Raw genomic sequence first — 17673 nt, 5'->3', positions numbered from 1 at the left:
AATTTGGCGGGACCGGACGACTTTCTCATGTATATGGCGGCATCCCCACTTTCCCCTAATGGCAGATGTGGGGGGAGAGAAGGGTCGGGCATGTTGAATTTGGCACTGGCTTTCTCCCTGAGAACACATGCACACTCGGCCGAGTCAGGGAGCTCGGGGATTCGGGAGGAATAGCTGCCGGCTGAAAGATCATTTGACCAACAGCTATTTAAAATGTATGGCCAGCCCTAGAGTTAAGGGTTTACGTTAATGACCTTAATTTACCTACAATGACGCGTGTCACGATACGGGAATAGGCAGCAAGTGAAAAGTCAGTGCTTGAAGTTGATGTGCTGGAAGCATTGTAGGTGCTTTCGGTGTTGCCCATTGTAAGCACTTTATGTGGTGGACAAGGGTTAGCATGGGTCTGCTGACCGTCAAAGACGTAACTTAAAACTACGGGTCCCCAATGCAAAATCTATAACAGATTTTGCATTGCCATTTATAATACTTGTGTCTTCTTATGTGGCAAAGAGGCCTTTGGACCTCTTCAGGCATGAGGGCCCAGATGCAGCTGCTACCTCTGCACTCCCTATAGCTATGACCCTACTGACTGGTCTGTGGCTACACAGCCCCAAACACAGCAAGCTGGGATGCACTGTGTGTTCTGATACCTTTCTCTCGTAGCCAGGATTAACTTTTTCAGCAATGCTTTGTGCTACAGAAGCTATTTTGTGGGATTGGATCTGATGGGCTAGTTTTCACTCTCCATGAGTTTTGGGTGCCCACGACTCTGTTGCTGGTTGGCCAGTTGTCCTTCTTTGGACCACTTTTGGAAGGTACTGACACCTGTATACCGGGAATACCCCACTAGACCTGCCGTTTTGGAAATTCTTTGACCCAGTTATCTAGCCATCAGAATTTTGGCCAAGTTGCTCAGATCTTTATACTTGCCCATTATTCCTGCTTCCATCACATTAACTTTAAGAGCTGACTGTTCACTTGCCGTTTAATATATCCCACCCCTTTAGAGGCGCCATTGTAATGAGATAATCAATGTTATTCACTTTACCCACTAGTGGATTTAGTGTTATGGCTGAACGGTGTATATATAATATGTCAAAATCAATTTAAGACGACGAGACAGTAATGAAACCATTGAGGACTGGTGAATGGGGCTGCACTGCAATATCAGATACAGCCCAAGGACAAGAGTGGAGCTGTTTCTGGAAAAAAAACGAGTGGTCTAACCATGTCTGGGCATTAAGGCCAAAAATACTCCCTTTTAAGTGGTTAAAAAAAAGTTTTTATGTCTATTTATTAAATTCTTAAGATTTTAGCCTAAGAATGTGAAGCTAAGCTAAGCTTCACATTAAGCATTTTGCGCCTTTATGTAAAATTTTGTATAGGATTTAACATTTTTATGTATAACGGCAGTTGATATCTTTATGTATGATTTTGGCTTCCTATTATAAATTCCTCCCCAAGCTTAGTATAATACTTGGCAGATTTGATTGCTGGAAGCCCATACCGAACTACACTGATATCTAAAATTCATATAAAATCACATTTATTCCTTCATTGTTTTCACAGTAAGTATTTTCAACATCATTTCCATCTCTTGCAGATTTCTTTAAGTTTCGTAAAACCCTCAGTCCCACACAACTATTTACAACTTTAAAACATGGAAAGAACATTATTTTCACTATATGCTAAAGTCAGAAAAGTCGAATAGGAGAAAAAAATTGTTTTTCTGAAACAATCCCAACATCTTAGTGTTTTCCTGCCAGGATTGTAATAACATCTGCAGAATAGGACGTAGATGACTAAGGTCTAACACTTATTAGTAGATTCTTTTATGCCGTAGGAACACATTTTATTCTTCAGAGACCTAGAAGTACAATCAAATCCGTCCCCACACTGTGTGTTATAACCTAAGTCAGCAATACAGCAGTCATCAACCTCACGCGAAGCACAACTTCCCTCCTATATTATCGGTCAGCATTTTCATTTCATTCCATCACTTGTGCCTGTGGGTGTTCACATCCTGACAAGGTTGATTTGCTTTGCTCGGAGGCCTGCTCTGCAGAACAATGGCTCGAAAAAACTTCAAATAAAATAAAGTAAAATGAAATATTGTACATGTAGTTTCATTTTGATTCATTCATGCACAAATACTTTACTGCTCTATGTAAAGTATTCACTGGAAATTGGATCAATATCAACTCAGTCTCCTATCTGGTATCAGGGCCTGTCGACATTCTGCTGGAAACATGGTTGGGGACTGGTATATGACCTTGTCCTCGTATCCTTGTAGATGCATGACCCTTCTCCCATTTTCATGTTAGTTTAGGAAATCACTCCCGTAATGCAAATTGAAGACTTGTATTTTAGCCACTTTATCAACTACTATTAACCCCTTCCCGCTTTTGGGCATGACTCCATTAATAGTATGGGTCTAACTAATAATCTGCTATCGTGACCTTGACCACCTTTTAAGAAGCAGAATTGATGTGGTGTTGTAATGCCAAGCAACACAAGTAGTTGGACTGATTGATAGTATATTGTTCCCCTGTATATTTATGTTCTGTTTTTTATATATAGCGCCAACATATTTTGCAGCACTGCACAAAGAATTACCTCAATCACATCAGTCCCTGTCACCGAGTAGGCTCACAAACTAAATTCCCTATTGCACACACCCAGGCAAAAATAAAAAAGGAGGCAACAACAAACAGGCTTCTTTATCAAACATCAAAAAACGTGTTTATTCACCACCACATGGGAACACGCAACATTTCTGGTCAACGATCAGTCTTTCTCAGGTAATTACAGAGTGTTGTGTCACAAGTATAAATAGCAAACAATTCATTTACATCAAATCATCATTATTGAAGTCAATCAAGAAGACTATACAAAAAGCATTTATATATATATATATATATATATATATATATATATGAATATAAGTGAATATATAAGTGAAGAGTGCATCTATATCAAATACAGAATCTCTAGATTGAGCTCATCTCAGAATATGTACATAAAATCCTAATACTCCATTTATCAGCTCACCACATGTGTAAAGTTAATAATAAAATGTATAACTAAAGCGTAGCTAAACGTTTGACTAAATTCTGACATGTCATAGTGACATGTCAGAAGTTTGGATTGGTGGGGGTCCGAGCACTGAGACCCCCACAAATCACTAGAACAAAGCAGCTGAAGGTCTCGTGTGAGCGCACGGCCGCTTCATGTCTGTTCGTTTTTTTTCCGGAAATAAATGTATCGTGTACAGACTCAATAGAAAGTCCATACTCCGATAGATCAGCTTTCTGGAAAAAGCCGAACAGACCCCCACCAATCCAAACTTCTGACATGTCACTATGACATGTCAGCAGTTTGTCGAACATTTATCTACACTTTAAATAATAAAATTAACTCTGATTGGCCACAATGTCTTTTACTAACTTTACTAATTTTTGCACCATGCTGCCAAAATTCGATGTCTCACTGTACCATCTGCGCCTGTCGAAAGTCAGTTACTTGAGTTTTACACTATTGCACATGTCTGGAAGTGCACCAAGGCAATGGTAGTTAGTTCCCGAGCCTGTCCAAAGGATGTTTCTCTTTTGCGTATGTCTGGAAGTGCATCATGGCAACGCTATTCAGACTCTATTTTCTCCACTATAACTGCCCTTACATAGTGATTCATACTGTGCCTACTCAGAAACGTAATCAGTATATTTCTATCAGTTCTATCCCCTACACTATGGAAGTCAGCATCTCCTCAGGGTTCCATCAGCCTAGTCTATAACCAGAGTGATAGCTCACCCATTCGGTTATCGTGCCTATAATGATGTCACGGCCACCAAAATGAATTGTTTGCTATTTATAAATGTAACACAACACTATAATTGTTTGAGAAGTTCTTATTGTTGATCCAAAACGTTGCGTGTTCGCATGTGGTGGTCAATGGTGGATCATCATTGGGCATTTTGGGCGGCCGCTCAGGGCACGAGGCTCCCAGGGGGCCCATGACCGCCCCAAGTACAATGCGTTTTTTCCGTGATTTTGCCGCGGATCGTGGAAAAAAATTTGACAAAACTGTATTGTGTATGTCCTGTAAAGGACCTGCAGACATAAAGGTCACATGACCTTATGTCTGCAATTCTTGTTACTGCTTAGAGAACTGCTGGTCACATGACCGCAAGGTCCTACAACATAAAACCTATTTGTACATCCAGGAAAAAAAAAAATCATCTGACTCTCAGTCAAAGCGGATTTAGCATGTAACCAAGTGAAGACTTGGTGCACTGACCTATTATATTCAAGATATATCCTTAAATTAGGTCAATTAACACAAAATAGTTAAGAAAAATACAAAATATCCTTTATTGCACAAAACAGATTTAAAAATGAAGCATGCAATGCAACATCACGGTGTCCTACAAGGCAGGAAACATGGGTATACAAAAGTATATGGATATAAATCACAAAGGAATGACATCAAATACATGCAGCATAAATAATGGGGTCTGGGTTCTGTATTAGTTTAGAAAGTCTGGTCTGGGGTCTATTAGTTTATGGGGGTCTGTATTTAGGGGTCTGGTCTGGGGTCTGTATTCGTTTATGGGGTCTGTATTTAGGGGGCCTGGTCTGGGGTCTGCATTAGTATAGGGGGTCAGGTCTGAGGTCTGTATTTAGGGGTCTGGTCCGAGGTCTGTATTTAGGCTGCTTGTTCTCGGGACTGTATTTGTTTAGGGTTCTTGTTCTGGGGTCTGTATTTGCTTAGGGGGGTCTGGTCTGGGGACGGCAATAGTTTAGAAGGTCTGGGGTCTGTATGCATTCTAATTTATTAGTCTGAGTAAAAGTGGTTGTCCGGGCACATCGATAGGTCATCAGTATGAAAATACAGTCCGTGCCCAGACAACCCCTTTAATGTATGGTCCTGGGGCTTGGTGTCTGAATTTTTGTGTTTCTATAGAGGCTGGAAATGGCTGCAGAAGCGAGGAGCAAAGATGTCTCAGGAGAAGTCGCCATACTGGTCTGTGTCAGATGGAGAAGAAAAGAGAACGACTCCCATCAGAGAAGACGTCACTTGTGAGTCACTGGATCTATAGAGGATCTGTCCCCTCTCCTGGCATGTCTGTTGTAGGAAATCCTTGTATTCGACATGAAGTCTTTGTCTACCCAGGACTAATAGACAAATGCGTGTTACCATTCCCATTATCAGGAGGAATCGTAACACCCATTTGTCAATGCTCGCACAAAAAGGTGGTGTTCACTATAGACACGACAGAGTGGCGGTGGCAAAGGGGGGGGGGAACAAGTTTGTGGAACAGCCCAGGGCCTATGATCTACTTAATTCGCCACTGGTGGTGGTGAATAAACGTATAAGTTGTTGCCTCCTTTTGATTTTTGCACCTATCTGGTACGTGCATCACAACTCCTATATGTGAGGAGAGTGCTGTATCCATGTACTTTTGTATCTTATTGCACACATACACCCACACACACTAGAAACAGTGTCACAAGGAAGCCAATTTCCCTACGTTTTAGTATGTTTTAAGTAAAGTTGTTCTCAGTGACATATCTGCAAACTATGAATTATTATATGCTCTTTTATTGGTATTATATTGGCATTTGTACATGTATCATTATGGCTTTTGTTAGAAGGAAATCAATCCACAAAGGGAAAACTTTAATATTGCCTATATATGGTGATAAAATGTATATATCTTCAGCTAGGACATTCCGCAGCCTAACGAGTTTGTCTATAGAGAATACCCCCTTCCAAAGTGATGATAGAAATACCTATTGCCCATATACAATTGATATCCCCTTGTCTTTGTATAGCTCTTGTATTCCTTCCAAATCTTTGGTCCTTATTTCCTCTAGGGGGTAATATTACATGTGAATCAGAATGTTTATTTCTGTTTCGTGCAGCCTAAAATGTTACATAGTTCGTACGGTTGAAAAAGGCACATGTCCATCAAGTTCAACTAAGGGATGGGAAAAGGGAAGGTAAAAATTTCTACACATAGGAGCTAATATTTTTTTTTTCTAGGAAATTATCTAAGCCTTTTTTTAAAGCCATCTACTGTACCTGCTCAGACCAGCTCCTGCGGTAGACTATTTGCTTTTGTGGCAGCTACGTGGCATTGAGCTTTGTTGTTACATTTGAACCTCATTTTTTATTTTTTTTCCCAGCTGCATTTAATGTATAGGGAGTTGCGCTAAGTATATAATTTTACATTATACAGCATTTGAATATCATGCTCTTTTATTGCTTATTTTGTAAAAAAAATTCTCTAAAGCCATGTTCATATGTTCAGGAATCTGTCAGGATTGAGGCGCGGATTCCACTCCTAAATCCTAACATAATTCGTAACATTCTAACTGTCATGCATGTGAATGGCATATTTATACCCCATTAGCACGATTAGGGAAATATCCGTATAAAATAATGAACGCGCTGTTCATTTGAAAATCTGCAGCATGCTCATTATTGTTCACAGATTCCGCACTGAAAAGCCACAGATTAGCTTCATTAAATTACAATGGGGTTAATCCTCATGAGGATTCACTGGCCAATCTGTGGCAGAAATCTGAGTTTCAGCTAGAGATTTCTGATGCAGATTTTCTTTAAAAATCCACTGCGAATTTGTCTTTGTCAAACCTGTGTCTTGAAAACATACCCTAAGGCCTAGTTCACACAGAGTTTTCTGGCTCTGTTTTTGACGCGGAAATCGCGTCATAAACCGCACCACAAAACGTCCGAAATCACCTCTTATTGATTTCAATGGGAGGCAGAGGCATTTTTTTCCCTCGTGAGGAAAAAAATGCTTGCGGGAAAAAAAGCGACATGCTCTTTATTCCCGCGTTTCCATCTCTGACCTCCCATTGACATGAATGGGAGGCAGAGAAAGCATGTTGAGCAGCATTTTTTGCCCGCGGTGCTTAATGGCCACAGCCAAAAAACACAGTAAAAAACACTGCAAAAAAAAATGTGCAGGCAGGTCAAAATCTGCCTCAAAATTCCTGAAAGAATTTTGAGGCTGATATTTCTGCCTGCAAAAAACTCTGTGTGAACATACCCAAAGGCTGGGTTCACACACCCTATTTAAGGACGTAATTCGGGCGTTTTAGCCGCGAATTACGTCCGAAAATACGGCTCCAAAGCGTCGTCACACATCTGCCCATTCATTTGAATGGGTTTTACGATGTACTGTGCCGACGGTCATTTTTTTCAAAAGACGGCGCGTAAAAAAGACGCCCGCGTCAAAGAAGTGCCTGTCACTTCTTGAGTCGTAATTGGAGCCGTTTTCCATTGACTCCAACAGCTCCAATTACGTCTGTAATGGACGCAGCGAAAAGCGCCTGCACTTGAAATTACGTCTGAAATTCTGGAGCTGTTTTCTCCTGAAAACAGCTCCGTAATTTCAGCCGTAACGCAGGCTGCTGTGTGAACATACCCTAACACAAACATGCACATTTTCAAGATTTAAACATAATATTGTGTAATAAGCAAAAAGTAACATTTCTTTTCTATAAATATTTCACTATGTTAGAATGCTCACCTCTATTCTAATAATAACTTAACGTAAGTGTATGTACATTGCTATTACTGTTTTATTTTCGTGGCAAATTTATTGATATGACAGCTTTCCTTTGTATCACAACAATAGCAACTACAATACAAGAGAGTAGTAGAATGAGGAAAATATAAGCTACCTAAAAGTGACATTTACTATTCAAACAAATTAAATGAGGTGTCATGAGAACAAAACACTAGATATTCATATGCTACATGTTTAACATAAAACACAGTGAGATGCTCTTTAAGTGTTTGTGAAGTATTGATGGAGCCTAAAAGCTCCTTTTGTGTTGCATAAATGTATCAATTGATGTCAAGGAATTCGGCAGAGTCCATGGACATCACAGCAGGTTGTTTGAAGAACCTATACAATTGACAGTACAATTGGTGTATTTGATCACACAGGCAATAATACAGAAATATAAGGTCAGTCTCCTTTCATCATATGACAGCTCCTGGTTCATTCATTGAGTATGTTGGTTGTTACATCTCTATTCAACTCGACACTTGTTACTAAAAAATATATAGATTTAATTTAAAACAGACATCAAAAAACAGTCTTTCATCAAAATGAATTAATGCATCATCAATAGAGTCAAGCAAATGTATTTGGGGTCTGATTCGGTCAAACCAGCCGTCAGATTCGATTTGATTAGAATAAATTCATTGCGAATTAAAAGTGCCCCTATTTCTCCGAAAATCGTGTATGACACTCTGAGGTCTTCTAGGACTGTATCCAACCTGTTTCAAGCTCTTTAATGCCAAGACATCATTGGTAATGTGACAGCAACATATATGGCTATGGGTCAACGGATGGTAGCTGGTGGTAACAAAAACCCTTTTTAAAAACACACTGCACTGTTGGATTTCCATCACCATCATTGACAACACTATTGATTCAGTCAAAACTACGAAACCCTTGCACAACTGAGACAAATGGAAACCATTGGGACCAGATGCGTCACCATTGAAATCAATGGTGATGGAAACGGAAACCTATGGTTTTCGTTTGTGTCGGTCAGTGCTCCGTTCTGAAGAAAACCTCAAATGGAACATCAGAATAGAGCCCTAACGGATATGTGAACGAAACCTAACTGAAACTAATCCACTATCTATCTGCACCAGCATCTCTTGATTGGGCTATTTATAGTTGCTATGACTCATGATGGTCATCCACTGACTCACACCTATACCCTCATGATTGGCTGGTCTGAAGGGAGGGCTGCCTGCGAGGCATTACGGGCAAGCCCGACGGGCCACCACCCAAGGTCATATGATCCTTCTTCTCTGTCTTCTTTTCTTCTTCTGCTCGTAAAATTGTGGCAGCCATTTTGAGCAATTCTTGCGGGACGAATCGCACAAGTTTCAGATACATGAAAATCTGAGACTTTTGGGAAATTCAGAACAATTTCGATTTGTTTAGAACCTGTTAGCTCATCTCTAATCATCAAGGAAACTAATTTTACTATGCCACTTTATGAGGTCATCAGAAACTAAAATTATACAGTGATCAGCAATGACCAATCCGAGAGCAGGGAGAGTGTTGCATACTACCAAAGCACTGTGTGTATATACTAATCTGAGAAGCGCTATGGCCATCTTTGATGAAAGTAGTGGCGGTACAATAAGCGAAAAAAAGATCACCGTGTACATTAACAATGCATTTCATAGCTGAGGTAGCATTTTTATGTAAAAGCGGAGGGTTACGTTATGCTTTTTTTAGTGTGTTGTTATTGAAGATGGTATCACTTGAAAGTCTTCAGTGTAAGATTTGAAGCATTACAAATTAGTTCTGCATCCCTCAACTTTTAGCAAAGTGACATTTCAGAATCTGTCTTAAAATACTGTCCTCTTTGTCCTGTTTGTGGCTTATATTTCACATTAGAATTAAATTATAGTCAAACTCTTTTTCTATAACTTTACGAACCAAGAGAAAAAATGTCTCCCATTAAGGCCGAATTCAGACAAAGCGGGGAAACTCAGACGTGAAAAAAGGCTGTTTTTTACATCCGAGTTGGCCGTCACACGGACGTATACCACTGTCGTGTGAATTTGGCATAAGTGTGATGGGGCAAGAACAAGGATCTGCTACCTCAAAATTGCTCAAGATGAAGCCATTTTGAGCAGTGGAAATGATCTTCTGTCCTTCTGCATAAAGAACCATATCTGAGAAGACAAAATTTTTCCATCATTAGTCTCATCCGAATAATCTTACCTTACCTAATCTTACCTTACAGGGAGATGTGCTGCCGACAACAATAACAGTTTATGCATTTAAAACTATGCAATTAGCCGATGAACGAGCGTTTGCTCATTCATCTGCTGATCTTTGCCCTGTTTATACAGGACAATTATCACGAATGAGCGTGATAATTGGCCAGTGTCAAAGGGCCTTTAGGCTCTTAGTTAATGTAAACTATTTCCTATTCAGGTCAGTAGTATTTTACATATAGTATCGTCACCAAAGAAGATGAAACACATCTTGGTCAGCATGGCCATGATTTTTACCAAATCAAGATGGCAGTGAACATTCAATCCCATTTTCCATTTTCTTGCTTTTGTTATCCTTTGCCACAAATTGTTCTTCAGAGAAAAGGAGGTTGAGAAACTCAGAAACAAGAAAAAATGTGGAGAAGATCATGCATTCATTCTCCGATTATTCACAATGACACATTAGATCATTAATACACAACTATAGGTCAATGCGTCATCTCTTTTCAATATAATTTGAAATCAATTTACAACATGACATGCCATTTTGAGATATACTTTATTTGCAAGACATTTTCAAGGGATGAAATTCGTGCAGGAGCCCTGGAGAGATAATATGTGGATATTTTCTCATGTTTAGTACTGTGTCCTTCGTAACATTTATGTAAATAGGTTCCATTGATAGAAAGAGATTGAAGGAGGTGAGATGATTCTTCTTCCAAGCGATCCATATCCAGAGTGTTTATGGCTCTACAACTATGACGGTTATGGCAGTGCCATATGGAGGCTTTAGTTTGTTATTACACCCAAATTATTATAACCCAATTATTCTTCAGCTATGGACCACATTAAGTGAAAGAGAATGGAGATCAATGTTGTTCTGTCAAATTGCAGAAATGTACTCGTCATATTGTATATAATACATAATGGTGGTAATATCAATTTAATGTGACAGCAGATTCATATTCTCATTTCATTTTCATAATATATTAGCTGAGTATAGGATCATGTTAGAATATAATGGTATATGACACTACTCTTACCATATGTGATCAGGGTCAGATAAAAAAACATCCTCTCTAGGAATTCAAAAATTTTACATAAATATTTTATTCATGTAAAATTTACAAATTCCTAAAAAGAGGATATTTTTTTATCTGATCCTGATCACAGATTGTAAGAGTAGTGTCAGATGCCCTTATATTAAACAGAAGATCTAGTAAGAAGCCTTTTTAAAGTAAACCTATCCTCTATCACTTTTTTATCTTAATTTCTAATATTAATTTTTACCTTTTTCCTTTTAATAATATCCAAAGCTATATTTTCAAAGCCTATTGAATATCTGCATTGGTTGGTGCCATAAGGGCATATGGACAGCATAGAGGGGGTGCCATGCTCAGGATCGTACTCTATGGCTATGTGCAGACATGGCAGATAAGGCAAATTACATCTTCCTCCCATATCCATTATGAACAGCAGAAAATGCTTTGCATGTATTGGCTGGCACAGTGCTACTGACGGTTCTCTCCATATTCACGACATCTATGTATTGAAAGATGTAGCCCTAAGCAGCCACCAACCCTCTCTTTGCCCCGTCCCAGCAATTAAAGGGGTATTTTGGTTTCAGCAAATAAAGCTTATTTATTGTATGATCTCTGCTTTCTGGCATTACTTCCAGTGGTTGGATATATGCCAGGTAGGGCACATGCTACCAAGTGACTGATCCACCAAAAATACTTTGTATTGATAGGCTGAATAGAGTATCGCTAACTCAGCACTTCATATGAGCGCAAAGATCCCCTGCACCACAAGTTTAACTTGAGACTGAACCATTAGCCAACACGATGTCCCATTCTCACAGTTAAATCAGAAACTGCCACGTATAGGGCCTATTTATTAGTGAAACCGTCAAACTTATGTACCAAATATTGTAACCATGAAGATTGTGCCTCTGTTGGAGTGAAGTTCTGTTTAGCATCTTATACCTGTGTTATCTGAAGTTCTTGCTGTGCATTTTCCTCTGTGGGAAAGTAACCATGCTGAACCCCCTCCCACCTGTTACAAATATATCCTAGTGATGAGATGCTCCCAGTGGTGCATGGCTGATTACAAGACAGAGCTCTGATAACTGTACTGTAACAAGCTGTGCAGCTGTGTGAACATCACATAACTAGGGCAGACTTTCAACCTCACATCCTATACAATTAAGGCTTCAATTGCATGACAGCAAGCAGAGATCTTGAGCACTATGAAGAATTTCAACACAAAGTATATCAGAACATTTTATAACTTTTCATGATACAATTAAAAAAACTTTTTTTTATCAGAAACCGGAAAACCCCTTTGAGACACGAGACAAAGTAGCTAACAATGTAAAGAAATTATATGCAACCATTGCATTGTCATTATTTGACAATTTGAGCAAAATAAATGGAGTATTCCCTATATACACCTGCCAGCACATTACAGGTTAAAAGTATTTTTTATTACCTTAAATATCAGCCAGCACTGCAGTGCTGTGAATTTACTGTGGCAATAACTAACCTGACCCTTTGCCTACCATGCAAAGGATGTGTGAGTTTAAACCCAGCAGGAGGATATTGAGATTTTTATTGGCTTTGAGTTTGCTTTACAATAATGCTTTTCACCTCCACTAAACTACTTTGTGGTCTGAACCGTCATCCGTTTGCATTTCTAATCAAGAGAATTCTAAAATTCTAAAGAATAAAAAAGGTTCTCAGATGTTAAAAATCAATATGTTAACTTAAGGCATCAGAGAAGAAGCTGTATTGATTCACAATTAATTGCGTTATCAAACAGATCTGCCACGCAGGGAGTAACGTCACAGGATATCCATCTTTGTATCTGCTCGGAAATTTTACAAGGCTTTGATTCAGCTACTGATTAATTAAAGGAAAAATAATAATACTTGAAGCCAGAAAATAGATCAGTTATATCAAATGGTTTCCTCCTGTGTGGAGAAAAGAAGAACATCAATTTATGCAAGTGATACTCTTCGTAACAGAGATTGTCATTGTAGATGGAGCTCACAACCCCTCATGATGCTTGGCACATAGTTACACACTAAGTAATATTACTTTGTATCCAACCAGCAGGCACCAAATAGAGCAGAAACTGACAACCGGCAGGAACAATTGCCCGACGCTTTCATAAAAAAAAAGATCCAATGTGAAAATCTTATTCTGCTATGAAATCTTTTGTAGTCCACTAGATGTGAATAAAATGTGGCAGATATAAAATTGTATATGTCCAAGGTAATGCCTGGAATTTGTCACAGTTGCAGGTCTATGAAAGCCTTTCAGTAACCCAAGGACATAGAAACCATTAACTTTCATCTGTCAGATAATTTTCTGCTCATACAGTTTAGGCTGAGAATGATTGAAAACTACAAAGCCTTAAAGTGGTTGTACCAGAAAAATTGTGAGGGCCATCGAGACAGCTTCTTGATCGGCACTCGTTTACTCCTTTTCCAAGGAGTTAGTATGGGGACCAGCGTTTGTTACATCGATCGCTCGTCCCCATGCAATTCTATAATGTCGGAAGCACTTCTCCCTGTTTACACTGGCAGATGTGCTGCCGACAACGATAATATTTTGGTCATTTAAAACTTTTGCCCGTTCATCGGCTGATCGTTGACGTGTTTACGCATGGCAATTATCGGGAACGAGTGTTCATATGTAGGCTCGTTTGCCTGATCATTGGCCCATGTAAGAGGGCCTTAATTGTGTTCCCAATGAATTTGGTAGTTTGATAGGCTATTCAGTTGGTGCTATTTTACCCATCATCCTAAAATATGTAACTTTTGCACATCATTTTATAGATTACACATAAAAACAATTTGCATAAAAAGCTAAGTAACATTGTAAATGCATTGTATTACTTATCTTATCTACTGACCCTGAGTTACAGTTTGTCTTATAGTTCAGAGGTTTATTCAAATTTCTGAATACTTCAGAGCAGACATCTCCAAACATTCCCTGCTTATTCAATGTCTGCACAGAGCTTGCTCTGGTGATTTGCATTCTAGAATACGAAATCTGTACAGCAGTCACTATTAAATTATTAGACATAGGGAATACTAAATGTCCCTCTGCTTTATGGAATCTCAGCAAAGCTGTTAGAGATGTGTTTGCTGACGAATTTGGTTTTTCCCATAACTACCAGCAGTGTTATGAATGCAGCTCTGGAGCATAAAACAGGTGTTAACTCAGAACCAGTATAACATAAGCAATGCAATGCATTTACAAAGTTGCTCAACTTGTTATGTAGAACAATTCTATATTTAAAATTGTGTTGAAAGGAGGAACATACTATTTAAAGAGATGCATATGGTGATAGATTTTCTATCATATGCATTTCAATAAGTTATTTTGAATTATTTAGCCTTATTGCACCTAAATCATTATTAGAAAAACCTAAATCATGAGACACAATAATAATGTTCCATAATGAATGAGAGAAATAGCGCAATTAATCTGAAAATGTGATCGGATGACATTAAAACACTAATTGAGCCCAACAGTAAGTGTGTACTTATGGGAGAAAAAGGATGATAAGTGTGTGTGATATATATCTATACATTCAAGTGTCTAATGGAGAGGAGAATTTAACTAGAACAGGTTCCTGTGACAGTTGCAAATTGCATTGAAATACATTGGAAAATGTGGAATTAATTAAGGACAAGGGCATTGTATTATGATAAGAGTCTGTACTGCATACTGGCATAAAACATAGAACGAATTGCACTATAAAAAAACATAAATCTTATAGGTGCAGAGAGAAAGATGCAAAATATTATTTGTTTAGGATAAATATCCAATTTGTTTGCAAATTCATGCAGCCGATCGAGTGAAAATGCTCAGAAATGTAAGCAGCCGCTATCTCTACACTTTAGTGTGTACACATTTACAAATGGTTACATGTATTTGAATTATGCAGACACTAAGAGTCATTAAGGAAATTGCAAACTGTAGCCATGCACACTGAATTAATATTATGATGTCACGCAGCAAATGTTTCCTACTTATACTTATTTATATGAGTAAATGTTTGGCATTCTGTCTAGAAAATGTTGGCTGCTTCGAAACCGATGACCTTGTATATAAGGGTATTCTTTCTAGATTGCAGACTAGGCATAGTAGATCTGCTAACTCTGATTTCCAAATTTTTATAATGTTTTTTATTCTTTCTGAATCCAAATTTAAAAAAAGAAAATTACTAAAATTATACTAAAAATATTTTAATAAAAATCTAAAAATTAAGGAGTAGAATGCTGGGATTAACCTTTCAATGGGCAATAGCAGGGGACAAACTTACAAATTTACTAAACAAAGCCCTGATTTGTCAATTTTTTTCAAAATGTACATTTTAAATTTACTAGTATATGGTTCAATGGGAGTGATATAATAACACCACAGTCCAGTGAGGAATTTCAATATTTGCTCTGCAGGAGCCATGCATAGAATATACAGGTGCCATTTACATAACAGTATTATCTGTTCCTTGGGTCCACCAGAGAAAATGTTGCTGGGGCTGACACCTATCTATATATAACTTGTGCATGTCCACTTTTAATTGTGCAATTAACTTTATTGTTATAATTACACACGCAGCACATATTAATAAGGGTTTGTGAGTCAGCCCCTAAGACATGGATCTATGTGCCAAGTGGCTCCATCGTCAACATCAAATTAGAATTGTCTTTGGACCTTTGATGGGCCAGTCCAAAAATTTCAAATGTGTAAAACTCCTTCATATTATTCAAAAAGACCCAATATATATTAATAAATTATAGTTTTGCTCAAAAACTTTATCTGATGCATTGAAGTTTCCTTCATTAGAGCTCTAATGGACTAGATAAGTGGGGTAGGAGTAATATTTAATAGTTTTTTTTATACTCCTAAAATAACCCACAGCAGCATATTTTTGAGATAAAGAAAAAATATTTGTCTTTATCATTCCAATGCCTTAAACTTGATCAGTTTTCTTTCTTGCTTTCTAGATCTGTTGCATTATCATGGTTCAGGGGAGTACAATGCAGATGTGTATACAGAGAGTTAGCATTGGTAGGTAGAAAGAAAAAAATATTTCTACCAATCAATTATATTCTTCAAACATTCCTGCAAGAAAAAAAAAAAGGAAATGACACAACTGAATGGTAGAAAGGGCAGCTAACTCTGTATATTTTTTTTTTATATAGATGGTAAAATATAACTTTATTAGAAAGAGTCTAAAATAGCCCTAGGTGCCTTTCCTGAATATAGGTTCTAGCCTTTTCTTTTTTAAAAGCCCCGTTTGCTGGCATTGAGGAAAAGCTGAGTAGTCATTCTGAAAAGGGCAGCCCAGCACCAGAGTCTGGCCCTAGATATTAATAAGAGAGTTAATCCACATCACTCAAATTAAGCCTTTGCTATTAATGCACTATGTAATAACTACCTACGATTTTATCCTAGTGGATTCATAAGGGTATTTCAATAGCTTGCATTAAAGAAAGATAGTAGAATTGCATAGTGGCATGGTCAGTCCAATTCAGCCTGTGGTCTAGTAGCCACATCCTAGGCTGACTTGAACGGACCACTGCCTTTGTGGTCCCTGTGTAGGCTTTCTGAAAATGTCCAGTAACCTTCTCGATCCCCTAAAAGTCCATCTAGTGTAAAACAGTAAAAAAGGACAGGGAGGAGAGGGATGTAGCTGCCGTTTCTATCAAATTCTGTGTCTGTGAGACTGCATGCTGTCAAAGGGGAGGGGCGTGGAATTGGGAAGACATTTCATTGGCTCAGAGTGCTGAGCACAGCACAGGAGTCACACCATGAAGCACCTGCCTACTCAGCAAAGATGTAGAGAGAGAAATTGGGCATTTTCAAAAGGCATGTTGAGGGATAAAAATAAATAAAAAAATGTCTAACTTCACTACATTTAATAAATATGTACAGTGGAGTTTTCTTTTCTTATGATAGGCTTACTGCAATATTTTTTAATAAGCCTTTGAATTAATTATGCCTAATTTGCAAATAGACCACGGACCTATTATTGGGGGAGTAACCTTCCTAGGCACTGTATATATGGTTACATTAAAACACAGTGCATGTTTAGATAAACCATAAAATGCTTCACACACTCTACATGAGCAGGATCCACTGAGAGGAAATTAGCATAACAAATGCAACGCAACTGGTAAGAGATAACATTGTTTGTACTCAGCATAAGCGTGACCCAAGAGTACAGTCTTACTGTGTAAGAATAGGTCATTTAGAATGGGTAATTGTACAGTATAATTCCCAAAAGTTACATACTTCTGCTAGGAACACACAAATGCCTAAGAATGGTGTTCCAGAGCATAACATACCCAGAAATGAAAAAAACATTAATTATGATTAATTGTATAAGTAAAAAACTGCCTATTGAATATACGTTGTCTATGCCCCTTTCTTCTATAGAAAATGATTTTTACTGCATGTCATATTACTAGAGCCCGTAAAGTTAATGAAAATATACATTTTAAATATTTTCTAATTTCTGAATTTCACAATATCATAATGTGTCAGTAGTGGCATCCCTACAAAATGAGAAGACCGAGTCAATGAGGCCTGTGGTGAGAGGAGGCCAAGCACAGAACTTGCTCAGCTTGTTCCCTACACACTCTCATTAAGTGAAATTATTAAATTCTGTTTATTTTCAGCCACCAGTAGAGGAATTTACTGCATACCAATTTCTACAGCCCTCAAGGAGTTCAATTTGAGCTGTAACAAAATATATATTCAGTGAGCTCCATCTAGTGGTGGCTGCAGGTAGACAGAATTTTATTATTTATAATACTGGTTGGAGTTAGACTTATGTAGGGAATCGATGTAAGGTAGACCTAG

The 17673-nt window shown here is 38.1% G+C and overlaps 1 protein-coding gene across 2 annotated transcripts in view; it reads left to right on the top strand.

Annotated features, from left to right (window-relative positions):
• HTR2C (5-hydroxytryptamine receptor 2C) overlaps positions 1 to 17673 on the top strand; it is a 384624-nt gene that overhangs the window by 193857 nt on the left and 173094 nt on the right. The gene's annotated exons all lie outside the window — the stretch shown is intronic.

The sequence above is a fragment of the Rhinoderma darwinii genome, chromosome 8, assembly GCF_050947455.1.
Source record: "Rhinoderma darwinii isolate aRhiDar2 chromosome 8, aRhiDar2.hap1, whole genome shotgun sequence".
NCBI classification, from domain to species: domain Eukaryota; kingdom Metazoa; phylum Chordata; class Amphibia; order Anura; family Rhinodermatidae; genus Rhinoderma; species Rhinoderma darwinii.
The sequence above is the reverse complement of the archived record's forward strand: the minus strand, read 5'-3'. Positions and strand labels throughout refer to the sequence as shown.